This window comes from Podarcis cretensis (assembly GCF_951804945.1).
Source record: "Podarcis cretensis genome assembly, chromosome: 17".
In the NCBI taxonomy this organism is placed as follows: Eukaryota; Metazoa; Chordata; class Lepidosauria; order Squamata; family Lacertidae; genus Podarcis; species Podarcis cretensis.
The window spans coordinates 13,652,205-13,671,536 of NC_137187.1; the positions used below are offsets into that span (position 1 = coordinate 13,652,205).

The 19,332-nt window shown below is 43.3% G+C and overlaps 1 protein-coding gene across 5 annotated transcripts in view; it reads left to right on the forward strand.

Moving 5' to 3' along the window:
- Positions 1-11,075: 11,075 nt before the first annotated feature.
- ZNF462 (zinc finger protein 462) overlaps positions 11,076-19,332 on the forward strand; it is a 150,230-nt gene continuing 141,973 nt past the window's right edge. The window contains exon 1 of one of the 5 annotated variants that reach the window (XM_079959043.1): positions 11,076-11,963. The gene's annotated coding sequence lies outside the window, so the exon portion shown is untranslated. Of the gene's footprint in view, positions 11,964-12,338; positions 12,362-19,332 lie in introns of those variants that run through there. The other 4 variants (XM_079959041.1, XM_079959039.1, XM_079959042.1 and 1 more) reach the window with 4 other exon arrangements.

Below are 19,332 nucleotides of genomic sequence, written 5' to 3' on the forward strand. Positions count from 1 at the left end.
TGCAGGGATAGCCAAATTAAGGGAAGATTTTCGCATGTGCGGCAGGTAACCACACCCATGCTTGCAGACAGCAGGATCTAGAACCAATCTAGACTGAAAGCAGCATGTTTAGGTGAAGCAGAAATGATTCAAGACAGAGGAAAAAACCACATTGTGCTACAAATGGTTTGGTGTGTACACAGCCTTCCAGTGACACCAGTGTGACTCAAAAGGGGTCAACTTGGGTTATCGTTTCCCCAGGGTATATAGTCAAGAACATACTGCCTCCCTGAAGTTAATGTTATCTGAGATTTCTGCATAAATTGATAAATACTAACGGAAGCAGGCACAGTGCCTTCACATTCACAGATTCCTTAATATATTTTCCCCCTATTAGAAAGTCATTCCCAAAGAAATCTATCACTTCAACGGCCCATAGGTGTAACGTTCTTTCGTTTGCATAATTGGCCTGTTTAGGCAGAAGATATAGAATGCTTCCTTTAGGATGGTAGGAAAAGCTTTACTCACCAGTTTTCCCGCCTCTAAACATAATGGACATTTTAGAGAGATTATCTTGTCCTAAAGCATCTTGATCAAAAATTTCATCTCAAGAAGTTTTGACAACCTTTGACTGTAATCCTAAACACCCTTACGAGGGAGTAATCTCCAGTACTTCCAAGTGTACATGCTTCGGGTCTGTTTTATTTCTTCTCTTCATGGCATGAATATCATGAAATTACGCCAAAGAAAAATTGAAGGACAGCTTCCTTTTCTTCTGTAGTTGACCTTCCTGCCTTCTACCCCCCCCCCCGAAAGAATAGATTTTGGATTCTACCACATAGAAAATGCATGTTTTATATTTTTCTGGATTCCTATATTGTTTTATTAAATTGTAGTTTTAACCTTTTCTTTTTATTTTGGATTATAAAGCACTTTATTTATTTCAATATTTATAAACCACCCTTTTTATCTGTACTGATTTTTATCTTTAAATCACCTTGAGCCTCTGTTAGGGGAAAAGGTGGGGTAGGATGATGATGGTGGTGATGATCATCATCATCATCATCACCAGTGCTTTTTTCTGGGGGGACAGGACGCAGGGGTATGCATACCCCTAAACATTTTGTGAATTTTTGCACTTTTGTCCCCTTACTGTATTTATTTTCCCCAATTTGTACTATAAAATTGTGATTTTTTTTGGAGTCAGAATGAGAGTACCCCTAAACAATTTTTTTTAGAAAAAAAGCACTGATAATAACAATAATAGTTGTTGTTGATGTTGTTATTGTTGATGTTGTTATTTCATAAAGTATATCAAGGCGACTTTCAGCATACAAAATGAATCAGTCCACAAATATCCATAAAACAAAATTTAAAACATCAGTTAAAGACATAGTGATAGAATGATGTAGCAGTAAAAAAAATCAGAGGAGTGGGGAAATCAGAGGCTGCCATAGCCTTGTAGGGAAACTACCAGTGGTGGGTGGAGCCAGAGATAAAAGTAGGAGGAGCCAGTGGATATGACTCTTACCTTTGTTCAATAGGTTACATTCCAGCCCAGTTTCTCACCCACACACCCAGACACATACAAACCCTCTTTCCATCTTACATCCAGGCAAGCACAGAACATGATCACAGTCCCAAGGATACATTCCATCCAGGCAAAAGCAGTCAAGTAGGATGCAAAGCAGGGCCAGTGAGGAGTGTGTGTGACTTTGGGCGAGTCCCAAGTGGTTGATAGAAGACCTGGAAGGTCATATTCTGTCCTTGAGGCCTGAAGTTCCCCTATTTTAAACGAAATACAGTGGTACCTCGGGTTAAGTACTTAATTCGTTCCGGAGGTCTGTTCTTAATCTGAAACTGTCCTTAACCTGAGGTACCACTTTAGCTAATGGGGCCTCCTGCTGTCACTGTGCCGCCGGAGCACGATTTCTGTTCTCCTCCTGAAGCAAAGTTCTTAACCTGAAGCACTATTTCTGGGTTAGCAGAGTCTATAACCTGAAGCGTATGTAACCTGAAGCGTATGTAACCTGAGGTACCACTGTACAGTGGTACCTCAGATTAAGAACTTAATTCGTTCCAGAAGTCCGTACCTAACCTGAAACTGTTCTTAACCTGAAGCACCACTTTAGCTAATAGGGCCTCCCGCTGCCACCATGCCACTGCTGCGCAATTTCTGTTCTCATCCTGAAGCAAAGTTCTTAACCCGAGGTACTATTTCTGGGTTAGCGGAGTCTGTAACCTGAAGCGTCTGTAACCCGAGGTACCACTGTAAAGTACACCTGGAAGCCACTTGTATAAAAAACCAGCATATTGGAATTACTGTGCAGCATGCATCAGGATAATCAAGCTTTGTGAGTAATGTCTAGTAGTATCTGCAGGGTGCTCAAATGTTAAAAATCCCTTCATATGAAATACGGTGCTCCAATCCTTACAACAACCCCATAACACACTACTATCTTCCTAGTGCAGGTGGGGGGCTGAATCTGAAATGGTGTACCTGGTGAGGTTTATGACACAGGAACACAGGAAGCCACCTTCTGCTGAATCAGGTCATCCATCTCAGTATTGTCTCCTCCAAGGATGGGGAACCTAGAACTCTTCCAATGTTGTTGGACTCCAACTCCCATCAGCCCTGGCCAGCATGTCCTGCTTGGGAACAATGGGAGTTGTAGTTCAACAACATTGGGAGGGACACAGGTCCTTCATTCTTCATCTACAAAGGTTGGCAGCAGCCCTCCAGGGTTTCAGACAAGGGACGTTCCCACTCCTTCCTGGAAACGCTGGGGATTTCAACTGGGATAATCTGCTGCTGAGCTACAGCTCTCCCCCTTAGAAAGTCAAATCAAGTATTATAATTCCATCGGATAGCTACTATGCTAGATGTACAAGCTCTTGTCTTAAGACCATAATGGACGGAAATGGAGCTGAAAGAGGATCACTGACAAGTGAGAGGAAGTGACTCCCTGTCTGTGGAATGCTTTTCCCAGGGTGGTTCTGCTGGCACCCTCATTTTACACCTTTAGGTGCCAGGCAAAAACATTCCTCTTTAACCAGGCCTTTGGCTGATTGACACCCAAATAAAAAAACCTTTTAAAATGTGTTGGGGGGAATTATTGGGTTGTTCTTGGGTTTTTTAATTATTATTACATATTTTATGTTGTTATATTGTGAATTTATCTTGTGAACCGCCCAGAGACTTGCAGTATAGGGCGTTATACAAAATTAATAATAAAAATTAAATAAAATATGAGCATGTGTGCCGAAGCACAAATAAATCTTTCAAGAAACCGAACATGCTAAAGAATGCTGACTACCAGCTGGAAAAGAAAACGGGTGGAATGACCTGCTTGAAGGGAATGGCTGGCTGGAACCCTGGAAGGAAGGATGAATAGCTCTAACATTTAGACCGTCATTATTCTCAGGTGGGGTACAATCACATAGTGGAAAATTTGGATTGCACAATTACAGTAGATGGGGAGGTCTTCTGCAATAAACCCACAGCCCAAGGGGGGGAATGGACTGCAAAGTATGGAGTGAGACTTGCTTTGGTGGCAACATCATCTAATCTCCTGGCAAACAAATCAGGATGGATGCTCAATAAACCGGTTGCCTGGAAGTGCCCTTTGTTGCAGGTCTCACTCATTCTCTTTGCGATGCTTTGGGAAGGTCGCAAGCAGGACGTAAGTACGGTGATCCTCACGGTTTGTCTTCAGAGGCCGGTGCTCTCTCTGTCCGTGGTGCATTCAGCTATCACACCTAATTGCCATTCATGGACCTATCCTACATGAACCAGTGTAATCCATGGGCATGAAGCTCAAGTGGATTAGGCATCCAAACTCCCTGCCCAGCAGATGCTATGGGGCTGTAGAAATAAAATTCAGTTTGCAGTTGTGTTTCTTAGGTTGCCTCGAGGGGTGTTAATTTTAACAAAACCCTTCGCCTTCTGCCTTTCATCATTTCTTCATCAGGGGCCCCTGCATCTCCCATTTCACCCTCCAAAACGTGGGCAAATTGCAGCTTCCGTATTCAGCTCCACTCTTTGAACGCTGCAGCCTGCTCTCCTGCACTCTCCCTGCTCCTTGACACTTGTGCTGCAGCTGATTTAAGGATAATGTTGGGAGAGCCTAGTGCTGATTTATGCAGCATCAGCTGTTGCTGAGTCAGCTTCCTCCACTTGCTAAGGCATCAGCTTCATCTCTGGCAGTGCAGAAGTGTGTGTGGAGTATGGTAGGACAACCGCAGGCCGTGCTGGAGACCCTAGAGGAGCCACCTCCATGCCTTTGGTCTGTCCTAATCCATTTAAGAAGCTGTGAAATCTAATGGCTGTCACCAGCTTGTGTTGCTTGATCCCACGTTAATGACAAATCGTGTGAAGGTACCCTCTTTTGTTTATTGGGTGCAGGGTCGCACCCACTGACCATACTCTCAGTTTTAACATCCCTGCAGACACACCTATTCATGTGGTTTGTGTGTTAGCTGGTATGGAACCTGTGGCTCACTCAGTTCTGTTGGACTCCCAACTCAGCCCCAGACAGCATGGTCTGCTTGTAGTTCAGCAATATCTGGAGGGCCACCTGGTTTTCCATCTGTGCATAGGGCAGCCTTCACTAACCAGATGTTTCAGACTGCAGCTCCCATCAGTTCCAGCCAGCACTTGCCTGGAGCCAATAGGAGTTGTAGTCCAAAACATCTGGATGACACCAGACTGGTGAAGGGATGTATGGCCACTGGGAGGCATACCCCTGAGTATGTATGGGGCAGGTTGCATGGCCAGCATTCACAATCTCCCCTCTCACCGGCTTGCAAGAGGGGCCTTGGATGTCCTTGAGTTCCTAAGGAAGGGGTGCATGGGAAACTGAGCATTGAGACAAAAGTTTGTGATGGATTGAAAGGGATGTTCTTGCCTGCTTAACTGACCAAGGCAAACTCCATTCATTCTTAAATGCAAGTCACCTCTGTGCAGCGTTTCTGCAACCAACGCTGAAAGAAAGAGCTCTGTGCCAAGAATTTACCCTGGCATTCTCACCACCTGACGCCGAGTAGCAGTAATAGCATTGTTGCCAGGTCAACTTTTCACAAATAAGACACACCATGGAGTGCCCTTGCCAAATTCTATGGAGTTCTTGGGCAGCCTGAGGAGTTAAGATGCGTCCATTATTATGCTGAGCGTGGAGCTATGGTATGTTGGAGAGATTAATCAGACTTTAAAATAAAGGAGTGCCCTTCAGCTATGTGGCATTTTTTAGGGACAACAGTCATGACTGTGCTACCTAAGAAAATCTGTGTGTAATTATGCAAGCTGGGTTACCAGGAAGACAAAACCCCTGTGGGCATTTCTATGGAAATGAGGTCAGCTAAGAAAGCATCTCCAGGAAGTTTGGGTGGTTCCACCTCACACAACCCTTTTTAAAGATTACAGGACTGATCAGGCTTAAGCTTCCCATGCCTGACATGGCGTTCCAGGCTTCCTTCTTCTGAGCTGCGGCTCTTGTTTCCCAAGAAGCAGTAGCTGACAGGAAAAGCCAGGATTCATTATTAAAAGACAAAGAGAGACACATTATCTGCTTGAGTGCTGAAGGTACGTCACAGACTTTTTGTAAAGTCCTAGCGTTCCTTTCACGAGAAGGGATGATTTATAGAAAATTGCTGCCAGAGCACATGCACGCCCTGGCAGCAGCAAAATGCAGTCCCCTCCCACCTCCAAGGCTCTTTTATCAGCATCTTAGGAAGTGCCCAATTCATTTGTCCGTGTGAAATCACAAGAGTTAATAGATATTTCTCCTGGATTCTCCACCACTCTCCCAAAAGTTATTTTCTGAACCCAGCAGTATTGCTTTCCCCAAAAAGTCTTCTTTTTCCCATTTCAGCAACACTTGGTGCTAATTTTAATTTCACACTCAAGGTGTAACAACAACAATATAGATCCCAACCACAGTTTTGTGCATGTAATATATCGTAACAGTTGATGATGATGCTAATAATACTAAATGCTAAGAATAATATAGGTCCCATCGCAGTTACAAGACTGTCCCATGAATGTAATAGACCAGGGCTCCCCAAACGTTGTTTTTGGACCACAGTTCCAATCATCCCTGACCACTGGTCCTGCCCTGCTAGCTAGGAATGATGGGAATGATAATCCAAAAAAACTGGAGACCCAAGCTTGGAAAATCCTATCATAACATTGAACATATATCATAACATTGAACATATCCAAACTCAGCATTCATCGTGTGAGGGCCTTCTCCAGATGTAAGTGGAGTGACAAGGGGGAGGGAGGGCCTTTTGGGTTAAGGCCCCCTCTCTGTGGAATGCTGCCTCCGATGACGTCCACCTGGTGCCAACAATAATATCCTTACGGGACAACAATAAGTCATCCCTTTTATTCCATTCTTTTGAGGGATTATAATAGTCATGCTTATTGCTATTGGGGTTTTTTTTGGGGGGGGGGTTGTTACTTTATTGTTAAACTTGATTGGTGTTTTTTTAAGGTGTATAGGTATGCTGCCTAGAGACATTTTGTATTCAACAACAAGTAAATCAAATAAATAACAATAAGAAGAATGTCTACTGAGAAGAACATCCCACTGAATTTATTGGAATCTACTGCTAAGTATGTACCGTATTTTTTGCTCTATAAGACTCACTTTTTCCCTCCTAAAAAGTAAGGGGAAATGTGTGTGCGTCTTATGCAGGCTGCACAGCTATCCCAGAACCCAGAACAGCAAGAGGGATCGCTGCTTTCGCTGCACAGCGATCCCTCTTGTTGTTCTGGCTTCTGAGAGTCAGAATATTTTTTTTCTTGTTTTCCTTCTCCAAAAACTGGGTGCGTCTTATGGTCTGGTGCGTCTTATCGAGCGAAAAATAGAGGTACCTTTAGGTTTGCAGCCTAATTGCGCAATCCTAGTCATATCTGTTCAGAAGTATATTCCGGTAAATTCAATGAAATTTACTCCAGATCATTCAGAGTAGGACTCCAATCTTAAGCACTTATGCTCATGGATTATTTCAATGGAAGAGAACTGACTAACTTTTCCATGGGGTCTCCAGTGAGTCTTAAAGCACCATCTGGTATGCAGGCTGAGACCCTACCTGCCTGCAGACTGTCTCACCAGGGTGGTGCATGCTCTGGTTATTTCCTGTTTTTGGACTACTGCAATGCGCTCTATGTGGGGCTACCTTTGAAGGTGACCTGCAGACTGTCAACTACAACTAATCCAGAAGGTAAAGTGGCAGCTAGACTTGGTGACTGGGAGTGGCTGCTGAGACCATATAACACCGGTCCTCAAAGACCTACATTGGCTCCCAGTACGTTTCCGAGCACAATTCAAAATGTTGGCACTGACCTTTAAAGCCCTGAACGGCCTCTGCCCAGTATAACTGAAGGAGTGTCTCCACCCCCATCATTCAGCCCTAACACTGAGGTCCAACTCCAAGAAGTGAAGCTACAGGGAACCAGGCAGAAGGCCTTTTCGGTAGTGGTACCCGCCCTGTGGAACACCCTCCCATAAGATGTCAAGGAAATAAACAACTATCTGACTTTTAGAAGACATCTGAAGGCAGCCCTGTTTAGGGAAGTGTCAGAGCTGCCTCTAGGTCCCAGCTCACAGAGGACCAACGCTAGGCTGTAGTAATGTACAAAAGTCTTTATTGAAGTTCAGTTTCCATTTCAAAGCCACAGCGTGCAGCCCTACGTCTTAAACCCTAGATCGGCGAAGTCCCGTCTGAGTCTCCTCCCCTATGACACCAGTTTAAGATCCTAGCCCTGCTCCACCTTTTACGCTGCTCTCTCCTCCTCTGGGTCCTCCTGCCCACTGGGGCATTGCCCTTTCTGGACTCTTCCGACGCTGAGTCGCTTAGCTCCTCCCCCTTCCTCCGGCGGGCTTTAGGACCCGGTTCCCAATCCTCATTCTCTACTGTCCCACGCTCCTGTACATTTGAACTTGCCTCTCGCGCCAACCCAGTGACCTTCCTCCTGACCGTTACACTACTTCTGTCACTGCTTCCCTCTTCCGGGATACTGGCCGGATCTGACCTCCCCTCCGTTGTCTGACTCTCCGATGGAGGCGTGGTCAGCCCTGACTCCTCTCCTCTCCCTGCTGGGGGAGACACTACTCCCAATACCTGTGACTCTCCCCCCCCCCCCACTATGCTCCGGTGGGGAAGCTGGTCCTGATTTCCAACTGCTGCTCTGGGAGTCCCCGCTGGCCCCTTGCGTCTGGGGTGTCCCCCTTGGGACCCCCCTTGCCCTGGCCACCGGCGCCCCCTTCTGTGAATCTTCCGATTCGCTGGAGAGGCTCATGGAATCTCTCGGGCCACTGTCATCTTCTCCTACGCTGCCCTCAGATTCTTCCCCTTCGCTCTCCATCTCCCCTCTTCCCTGTGCTTCTGCTCCTGAACCCCTGACAGGAAGTTTTTAATGTTTGATGTTTTAACGCTTTATCATCATCATTATTATTATTACTACTAATAATATTCTGTTGGGAGCCGCCCAGAGTGGCCGGGGTATAAGTAATAAATTTATTATTATTATTATTATTATTATTATTATTATTATTATTATTATTATTTTAAGTTGGATTGTGCCCAGTATTTCTTTTGTATTATTATTATTATTGCCTAAATGCAAAAGGCTTTTGTGTCACAGATGGCACCTTTAATAGAAAGCTATTTAATTAATATTTCAAAGCATTTATAAACCCCATTAATATATTTTAAATCTATAAGCAGTGTAGACTATGTGCCATATAAAAACAGTGCCCCTTAAAACAAATATAAAGCTTGAAACCAATAAAACAGTTATAAAAAATATAAAAGCAAATAAAACTAATTCAGGGGATTGATGCACAAGATGCAGGGCCCACTCTTATGGGTCAGGGAAATCTTGGACAAAAATATGAACCTTTTATAAGAAGTTTGAAGCAACTACAGCAATGTAGGGCATTCCACAGAACAGGAACACCAGAAAATTCCCATTTTCCACTCCCTGTCCTATGATATTCTGTGGAGTGCAGTGCCAGAAGTAGAATTTCCCCAGACAATCTCAGTGATCTTACAGGTCTATACAGGGGCAGAAGGTCTTTCAGATAACCTGGTTCCAAGTTATCTAGGGCTCAGTATGTTAACAAGAGGACCTTGAAGATTGCTGGGTAGCTGATTGGCAGCTCCTTCAACATCTTACGGGCGTAATATGCTTGTGTCCAGTTGCTCCACTCAATAACCTGGTCTCATCATTCTGTACCAGCTGCAATTCCAGACCAGAACAAAACCAGGAGGGGGAAAAATGCTTTAAGAAATGCTACCTCTGCCTGATCAATATCCAATCTACACTAGGAAACAAAGGCAAATAGTCAAAATAATAGAATGTAGGAAGAATGTGATAACCCTTACTGTCTTTTAAGATGACACAAATCCCACTGATTTTTTTTAAAAAAACCAAACCAACTTGAGCCACACCCATTATTATCCATCATCTGCACCATGGGTAGTCAATGTGGTCCTCTCCAGATGTTGCTGAGCTCCAGTTCCCACCATCCCTTACTACTGGCTATGCTGGCTGGGGCTGATGGGAATCGGAGTGCAAGAATGACTGGAAGGCACCACACTGGTCACCCTGATCCAGTGTTTCCCAAACATATGTCTCTGGCTGTTTTTAAACTACAATTCCCATCATCCCTAGCTAGCAAGACCAGTTCAAAGCACATGGCTTCCCTAAAAGAATAAATGGAACTGTCATTTTTACCCCTCACAGAGTTAAAGTTTGCATCAGCCTGCCCAGATTATTTGGGGGAAGCTGTGTTCTTTATAAATACCCTTTAAATGGGTGCACAGTTAATTTAAAAATTGAGAATAACACAAGGGATATAACTATGGAAAAATGCAGTGAAATTTGCTGTCTCCTTGTTACTTATTTGATCAGAGTCTTCATCCTTTTGCCATTTCCACATTTGTTTTTGGCTCCTTGACTTTGGGCATCAACTGGTTTCTAAAGCTTGAGTTGAATCACCTTCCATGTCTTAATTAAATTCTAACACTTTAAAGAAGATCTCTGGTTTCTCAAGGTTTCTCATTCCAGGAAGAGGGGTTCTCCATCCCAAAATCTGCCCAAAAGAAGCTTTTAAGGTTCTCTTCCTTCTCTGATCCAGTTTGAGGTCTAAAAGAAACAGTCAAGAAGATTCAATACTGTCACGTCTTCCCATTCAAATTGCTTTCCTCTCCACTACAGTGTTTATTGATTTTCCAATGCTAACTTCATCTCCCTCCCTCTCAGTACCAGATTAAAGTCTGGAAGGTATTAGATTTGGCATGGAGGGGGAATATAAGGCTGGGAATGGGAGACATCCCCCACCCCCAGTCACTTTAAAAAAGAAATCTCTGAAGAGGTTCAGAACGATTTCTTGGGGAAATGAAGATGCTGAGATATAATAACTTCATCTTTGCCTTCTTCCTTGCCTTCAAGGTGATGATGACACCTTATCATTTGGGAATCTTGATTGTTACTTTCCATAGACTGCTGTACACAGAGGCAACCATAGAAGAGGCAGACAGCGGAGGGGTGGGGGGTGGGGAGAAGGTGGCACCAAAGTTTTATTTTAAAAATTAAAGTGGGGTTCTGCGGTAGCCCAAACATTGCACAAGGCTTTTTAAAGTAGCAGGAGCGCTTGCTCTTCAGCGCTGCAAAGCTCCCTTTCTTTGTGTGTGTATTTATATATTAATATATATATATATATATATATGCTTGGGGAAGAACTCAAACGACAAAGAGTCTTTATTTCCGGGAGAAGACTTCAAAATACGTGCTAGAAATGGACAATTTGAGTCCTTTCTTTCTCCGCCGCCCCCCTTCCAACAGGCAAAGCTAAAAGAGGAGGGGAAAAAAAAAGAGAATTAAAATCAACCACGTGGTAGATCTATGCCTTTAAAAATATATATACAAAAAACCCCACCACACTTTGCCACCTCCAGTTGCATTTATGTTCCTTCACCCTGTTCAGGGGAAGAAAAACAACAACAAAACAACCAAGAGGGCAAGATTTTAAGTGTCTCCTAGATGGACGTATCTCAGGGATCAGCTTAGGTGACAAGAAGGCGCATCTTGCGTGCAGGGGGAAAACCCGGGTGGCGCTTGGCTTTTTATTTAGCAGGAGTTGCCATGGCTGGTAGGAAAAGGCGAGGATGACCCAGCAGAGGGAGAGCCGCGGGCGAGGGGCTTCTCCCAAGGCTGTGAAAGCTGAAGGTATCTGGAGGCAACCAGGTTGTAAGGACTCTTCCAGATCTCCCTTTCTCCTCGCCCCGCTCAGGAAGCCTGGGAGCGCCTCAGAAATCATCTCCCAAGAGGACTTTAAGTTTGGAGCCACCTTCTGCTGCTGCTGCTGCTGCTGCCTTCATCTTCACCACCTCCTCCTCCATCTCTGAAGATCTTCCCACCCCCACCTCTCCTGCCCCTTCTCCTCCTCCTCCTGCCTTTCCCCATTTCTCTCTCTCCCCACCACCCCCGTTGTTGTTGTTGTTGTTGTTGTTAGAAAGCCTTCTTGCACCCCCTGGTGCTCTTGCGTTTTGTGTATGGTAGGCAAGGAGATTGTCTTCTCTCTCTCTCTCTCTCCCTCTCTCGCTCCCTCTTGGTTGCTCATTATTCAGAGAGAGACACACAGAAGGGTTGAGTGAGTGAGAGAGAGAGAGACGGAGATCTCAGGTCATCTGCAGCTGCAGCAAGCCAGTGAAGGAGAGAGGGAGAGGGGGAGAGAGAGAGAGAGGGGAGGGAGAGGAGAGAGAGAGAGAAAAAAAAAAGCAGGGAAAAAGATGGCGATCCTCCATTGCTGAGACCTGGCAAGGAGCACATGAGAACCTCAGCAAAGAGAGAAAAAAGAAAGGAGCAACTTCCACAACAATTGCAAGAAGAAGAAGAAGAGGAGCCAGAGGCAGGAGGAGAAGGGGGAAAGGACCCAGCCGCCGCCGCCGCCGCCAGCAACCGGGACCTTCCTGTAAGTTCTGGCCTTTGAAGCCCATCTCGGGTCTTGGAGGGGAAAAGAGCAAAGCGAGGTTCTCCTTTTTTGGCTGTCCCACCAAAACCACCTTGGGGGGGGGGGAAGCTTGGAGAAGCGAGGAGATCCATTCATTCAGGGCGAGCTGGAGGAATTCGAGCACACAAAACACAAGGTGGTGGCGGCGGCGGCGGCGGCGGACCCGGTGGTTTTGTTGAGCGAGGAGAGAGAGGTCTCTCTGTGTCTCCTGTAATGGGGGAGGAGGTGGTGGTGGTGGTGGTGGTTGGAGCTGGTGGGAGGAGGAGGAGGAGGAGGAGGAAGGAAGGCAGTTAATTAATTTTGTGTTGTTGTTGCATCTGTGGGGCGAGAGAGAGAAGTGCGAGGAGCGCCGCCGAGAAGTGTGTTGTGGGGGCACTTGGGGGTTTGGCTGTGTGGGGAAGTGACTGGATCTCCCAGGCGCTGGGAGAAGAGAAAGAGAGAGAGAGAGAGAGAGAGAGAGAGAGAGAGAGAGAGAGGCGTCCGGGGGGGGGGGCGGAGAGGGAAAAAGCTCTGTAGAGCTGCCTCGACCGGTGACCTCTTTCTTTCTTTCTTTCCTTCCTTCCTTTTTTCTTTCTTTGCTTTCTCTTTCTCTCTCTCTCTTTCTGCGCCTCCTCTCCTTCCAAAATCTGGTCCCTCTCTCTCAGGCAGGTAGACTGGACCTTCTTCTCTCTCTCTCCCCCCCCCCCATTACACACACACACACCCCAGGCATACACAACCAAGGCTCTCTCTCTCCCGCCTTTCCTCAAGTTGAGCTGGTGGTGAGGGTCCTTCCTTTCTGAAAAGGGTTGCCTTGGAATAGGACAGCGGTGGAAGCTGGAGAGAAGCCATTACAACACAGTTTTTGCTCTTTGCTTTGAGAAGGGAAGAAAGGGAAAAGAGAGAGAGAAAGAGAGAGAGCGGGGGGGGGGTGTTTCAACAGAGAGCCTCACTTCTTGCTCGGTTCCCTGGTGTCCATGGCTTTCCAGGGAATGCGAAGCAGCTGAGCTTTCCCCCCTTTCATTTCCCTCCTCCCCCCCTCTTTCTTTATCTCCTTGTCCTCCATTTGCAAGCTGTCTGCTTTGGTTCCAGTCCAGACTCCAAAACACAAAGCTACTCCTCTTTCGCGCGGGGACACACACACACACAATCTCCAGGCGTTTCTCTTCTCCTCTCTTGGAGTCACCCTCTTTCTTCCCTGAGCTTTATAGTTTCTACTTCTGCATGAGGGTGTGTGTGTGTGGAAAGGAAAGGGGAGATCCTGGCTCTGGAGATCTGAAGAGATCTCAGCTTGCAATCCTCTGTTGTGATGAGATTCTCAGCCTTTCTTTTTTCCAACCCAGAGAAAGTTTGCTCCTCTTGGTTTTTTGGGAAGGACCTTCTAGGAAGGGGGGAAAAGGTGGCGAGATACGGGGTTGCTTTCTGCTGATGCTTTTGTGTGCATGCCTGCTTGTCTCATGAAGCTACTTGCATGTCTAAGAGGAAGTGAATAGTTGGACAGAGGGCTGTGATCTGAGTCAGGTAAGCCATGTCATGTTCTCTAGCTCCACCAGAAAATGGAGGAGAGGGAGAGCAAGGGCAGGCTTTTCCAGTAGACAAAGCTGAGATGGGAAGTGCTCATGCAATTATGGATGTTTCTCCATTTTTTTCTGAAGCTTTGTTGGCAAAGCCTGGCTTGACATTTTTTCCCCTCCAGTGAGCAATGTTTTTTGATGTCTCTTCTCTTTCTGACTCCAGGAAATGGACGATTTGAGGAAGTTTCATAGATTCTTTTCATAGAATTTCCAGAGACAGACAGAAAGTGAGAGACCTCTGCTCAAAAGGACATATTTCCCCCCTGCTTCTTTTATAGTTTCATTTTTGAAACCAACCCCTTTTAGATGTAACTTTTGGGTTGAACTTCATGGCCTTCAAGAGGCTGCCTCAGTTGACCAAAGACGTGCTTTATTTTTTGTGTGTGGAGAAAATGGAATAGTTAAATATCTGATGAGCCTGGCAGTGTTCTCCAGAATGACATGAAATCAATGTCAATCAAGCAAATTTTGTGTTAGCCTCGCAGTGGACATTCCAATTGATGGTATCTTCTGGAAGTGTTGCAATTTGGTAAATAATTTGGAGCTGCGTATGTACTTTGATTTTTTATTTTTTATTTTAAAAAATGAATCATGCAATTATGAGTATCTCTGAAATTCCATAAGGCATCTTAAAGGCTTTGTAATTCATGGAGGAATTTCTCTCATTGTCCCCCCCCCCTTCCTAAACCTGACCCTAAACATCAATTATGGAGCTTAGAAATGTTGGAGTTTCATTAGAATTATCATTATGATAGCCAAACCTAAGTACATTGAAGTTCCATTGATTTCCATGGAAGAGTTACAGTGTGATCCTATACATATCTACACAGAAGTAAGCCCTATTGAGTTCAGTGGAGCTTACACCCAGGTAAGTTGTGTGCAGGACTGTAGCAAGCATGCACTTAACTCTTTTCCATTGAAATCAGTGAGATTTTAAAATGCTAACATTTGTCTGGAACATGAATTCTATTTTTAGATGTAATTATGGAATGCTAATATTTCAACAATATGATGGAAATTCAGAAAAAGATGGTATTTTTCTTCTTCTCACCTTTGTTTCCAGCTTCTAATTAGGAATACTCCAGGGTCATCTAAAGTTGATGAAAAATTAAATCTGCAGAGTCATCAACAGTAGCTCCAGCCTAACACTTTACGGTGCCTCAAAACAATGACCATGAATATTAAGAGTGTAATTAATTCTCTCTTTGAGAAGTTGGTAAGCAGAGTGTGAAATAATGAAAGTGAGGTAGCCGAAATGTTTGAAATGCTGAGAGGAGTTTGGGTTTCCATAGTAAAACTGCAAAAACAAACTTAAGTGATAGATGTGTGTATGTCACAGATAACTACAAGTCACCATAAGATAAGGAAACTCCCACCTTGAATTATATGCAATCAACAAAATTGTAATTTCTGAAAATGTTAAATTTTAGATGATAGTCCTTGGTGGTTTTATCTGTGTTATCTACGTTTCTGATAAAACACTAGCCCTATTAAAAAAAATCATGGGGAATATTTGATTTTACTACTTAACTTTTGATTGTGGTTGTACATTTCTTTCCTCAAACTTCTGAGTTCTTTCTAGCTGGCGAACAAAGCACAATGTTTCAGTGCGAGACATTCATTGCATACTATTTAATGATGTTGTGGTAGGCCCATTCCATTGCTCGCTGATGCCAACGAGTTCCATTTTTCATTTGTTTTGGTAGACACGGCTATTGTTTTCTTCGCTTGATGAATCTGTTCATATGCACAATATCTGTTCATAAGAACTTGGTTTACCTGACTGAGAGTTATGGATAGTTTCTCTCTGATATATGAAGGTAAAGATAGCACAGGCAGAATTAAATATACAGGGCAATTGGTAGAGTTAGGGTAAATGGTCTTTTGCAAGAGACTTGTTTTAAACTCAGCTTGAAGATGGTTTCATCATCAGTGGTTGGTGACGGGTGTTGCAAAACAAACAAACAAACAAACAAAGGCCCAAGACTCTTCTTGCTAATAAAAACCACTTTGACTAGGACAACTTCCATCAAAAGCTGTGCTGTTCACTTTGCATTAACACCGCAATCATACTTCTTGCTCAGAAAATAGAAAAGAGTTTTTAAGAGCTGTTTTGCACATGTGTGTCTCAGTACTTGATGAAATAAAATAAAAAAATTCCTTCCAGTAGCACCTTAGAGACCAACTAAGTGTGTTACTGGTATGAGCTTTCGGGTGCATGCACACTTCTTCAGATACTTGATGGTCCCTCTTCACTTGCATGGAATATGTGAACTGCAATCCATTGTGCTTGAGATGGTGTCAGCTGATCTGGTGGTTTGAGCTTGCTTTGAGACTCTTTGAGAAAATTACTCATGCACCCATAACATACTGGCTGCTTATCTACTTGTTTCTTCAGTGAGTTAATTTTATTTTCAGATTCCTTTCTCTTTTGGGCTTGTAGTTGAGTTTGTCTTGAGGAGATGAGGGGGAGGGAAGTAGTTTATCGCCCTTTCCCATGGAAATCGGAGATATCATTCAGTTGTTATCCTATGCATGAATGTTCCACAAGGTGAAGAATTTGCCATGTTCATAATGAGATGATGAACACAGAAACTAGTGGAAGAAAATGTAGGTCTTTTGAAGATTTAGCTTGATATTCAATGATCAACGTCAACAGTAGTCAAAAGCTCCTCAGATTTGCTTTTCTTTTTAATTCTCTATGCTTTGGGGGTCCTCGGTGACCCAAAGGGATGTAAAAAATGGAGAACTTTCTCCTACAACCTGTGATATTTCACACTTCACGTATTCTCCTACAATACCAGGTATATCACTCAACGTTTTCTCAAAACCTGGCTTGAGGCTGAGATTGTTTGTAATTTAAGCGTTTCATTAAAATAGGTCAGTAAAAGTGAGTTCAAGGTAAGGGATGTCTAAATGACCCCTAAAGTGCTTTTTAAAAAAATACAAAACCCTCTACTAATTTGGTGTTGATGTAGCTGTTAAGGAGGTGTTAAACATTTGTTGTTGTTTGTTCAGATCCTTGGGTGGATTTTGAATTGCAGGAAAAATATATGAGTGTCAATTAGAGTTCAAAGGAACTATCGCTGCTGAATCTAGATGTCATCCTTGATAGGAATTTTCCATCTCTTTTGTAGGAAATGTATACTTCTTTGTGCTTCCTGCATTTTCTCTGTACTATAAGCCATAATCCTTAATATGGTTTCATATTTATATTTTATATTGCCAAATACTATTTATTTATTTATTAAATACCCTAAATGGTGATGTATGTGACCCCGATATATTAATGGGGTATGTGACCCTGATATATTAGTGGGGTGGTTTTTAGGAACTTAGGAGGGTTGAAAATGAAATAACTATCACAGTTATATATGGAGACAAGTTGTGTTCCAATATCAGTTGGCCAGATGGAATTTTATGGTGACAATTAATGGTAGAAAGAAATACGCGTTTCATGAAAATAATTTTATTGCTAGAAAGGAAGTACTGAAGTCTTATAATAATCCAAATCTAAGTTTTGAGAAAGGCTAGTCAAAGAGAATATTCTTGAAATATATATTCTTGGGTGTGGGAATAGTGGAGGTAAGCTAAAAGCAACTTCTGCAATGTTTCTATGGATTATATTCAATATTACACACTTAGAATTGCACCAGATTTAAGACTCTACTAATCTTCCCTGTAATGTAGCTAATTTCTCCAATGAAGCTGAAGAACATAGGTCTGTCATTAAAACTGAGAGAAAACACAAAGAGAATGAAATTTGTGGGTATTGATGAATGTCTATGTAAAGACAGAAGTTCAAGCACAATGCTGGTTAACACTCATTGTTGAGGCTGGGAGGAAGTAGGTGGGCAAGTCTATCTCTAGTTAGCTAATCTGTAACCAAGAGTTCACCAGGCTTTAAGAGGTTGCAAAGAGCAATCTTGAAGGAATAGAGGATCCTTATCTTCTGCTGACAAATCAAGAAAACCATGCTTAATAGGTACTGTTTGTATCAGGTTCTTGAGGAAGTACTAATTTGTCTTTTGACCGCCTGCTTCTTTCTCAGTGAGTATTATAACAATAACCATGGCTAGAAAGCTATTGTATTTGGATGCTTGCAGCACTTTCCTCAAATTAGATGGCTGTCTTTTATTTTAATAGGGATGCGTCATATTTCAAGTAACAGAAGTGAATTGCACTAGATAACTCCTATGGTGGTGATTTCTACAAGGAAAAGAAGATGGGTCAGGTCATATGTTTACCAGATTTTTGATACTAGGAGCAGAGTTCATTCATTCCTGCATTGAAAGGGGGTTGGACTAGATGACCGTTGGTGTCCCTTACAACTCTACAATTGTATGATTCCAAGAGGGTTGTTATATTTTTGTATTTAACTTTGAGGCATGTTTCACTCTTGTACTAAAATAGACACCTATGTCATTTTAACCAAGGGGTAGGCATTCACCTTGCAACTGTGGGGTAGCACAGCTACCATATTTTCTAGGGAATGGTATTTTTGGGGAGGTCCTCTGTCACTTCCCAGTTGGAGCGCAAGTTGCATCAGGGAATCCTGGCGCATCCTTATTCCATCCCTGGAAAAATGTCACTGCCATTATATTGGCAGAATGTTGTGTGTATGAGAATCAATGCTTTTAAGGGCCTTGCAAGAGACACAGGTTAGTGCATGTACCCAACAGGGTGGCTTAATGTTTCAACACCCATGGCAGCCCCTCTTGTTGCATTAAGTTGGGGCATAGCTTAGACCAGTGGTGGCCAAACCTGCCCCTCCAGCTGTTTTTGGACTACAATTCCCATCGTCCCTGGCCACTGGTCCTGTTAGCTAGGGATGATGGGAGTTGTAGTCCAAAAACAGCTGGAGGGCCAAGTTTGGCCACCACTGGCTTAGGCGAACTAAAGAAACCCTTTTATTCTTGCAATGAGTAATTATGGAGTCATCCCAACAGTGTACTAGTTGATGAATAGACTAGTTCACGGAGGCTGTTTTTTAATACGAGTAAAATAAAGTTCATGGGCCACATCAGTGTTGCAACAGGCACTTTTAAAAAAAGTATTTGTCACTTACTGAACCCCAAAATATTCGGCACAGCCAGTACTTAAATATCCGAACCATGGGTGGATATTACTTAATTTATTTATAAATGTATAATCTCCACTTCCATAAGAAATACAGTAAGGTGGAATACAGAATGCTACATTGAATGTTGAAGCTCATGATAGCACTCATGAAGTCTTTGGCTACGAGAAATACAGGAGCCACAAGCATAGGTGACTAAAGATTTAGGCAAGGTATAGACCATAGACCCATGAATGGCTATTTTCATAATGGCATATTTTATTGTTGTGACCCACCTTGGGACCTTGTAGTAAAGTGTGGATAAGAAATTAATTAACTAAGTTAACCTTATCCATAGCAGAAGGGGAGACATCTCTGATTATCAGGTGCAGGGTAAGATATGGGGAAGGAAGTTTCTCCATGGGTTCCCAGTGTACAGTATCTGCCTAGATACTATTGGGAACAGACACATGTGCTCCTTGAGGCTATGATCTGATCAAGGAAGGCGATTCTTAGGTTTTGTTTGTTTGTTGCATTAACACTTTGGATCTTTCCTCCTTTCAGACTTGCACTTTTCTGATAACAACAGTTCACAATGTTACTGGTTTTTTTTAAATCTGTCCTTACATCTATCATCATCATCATCATCATCATCATCATCATCATCTCTGTATATGCCTTCCCCTAACCAGTCTATGTTTCTTTTGAAGTTTAGGAA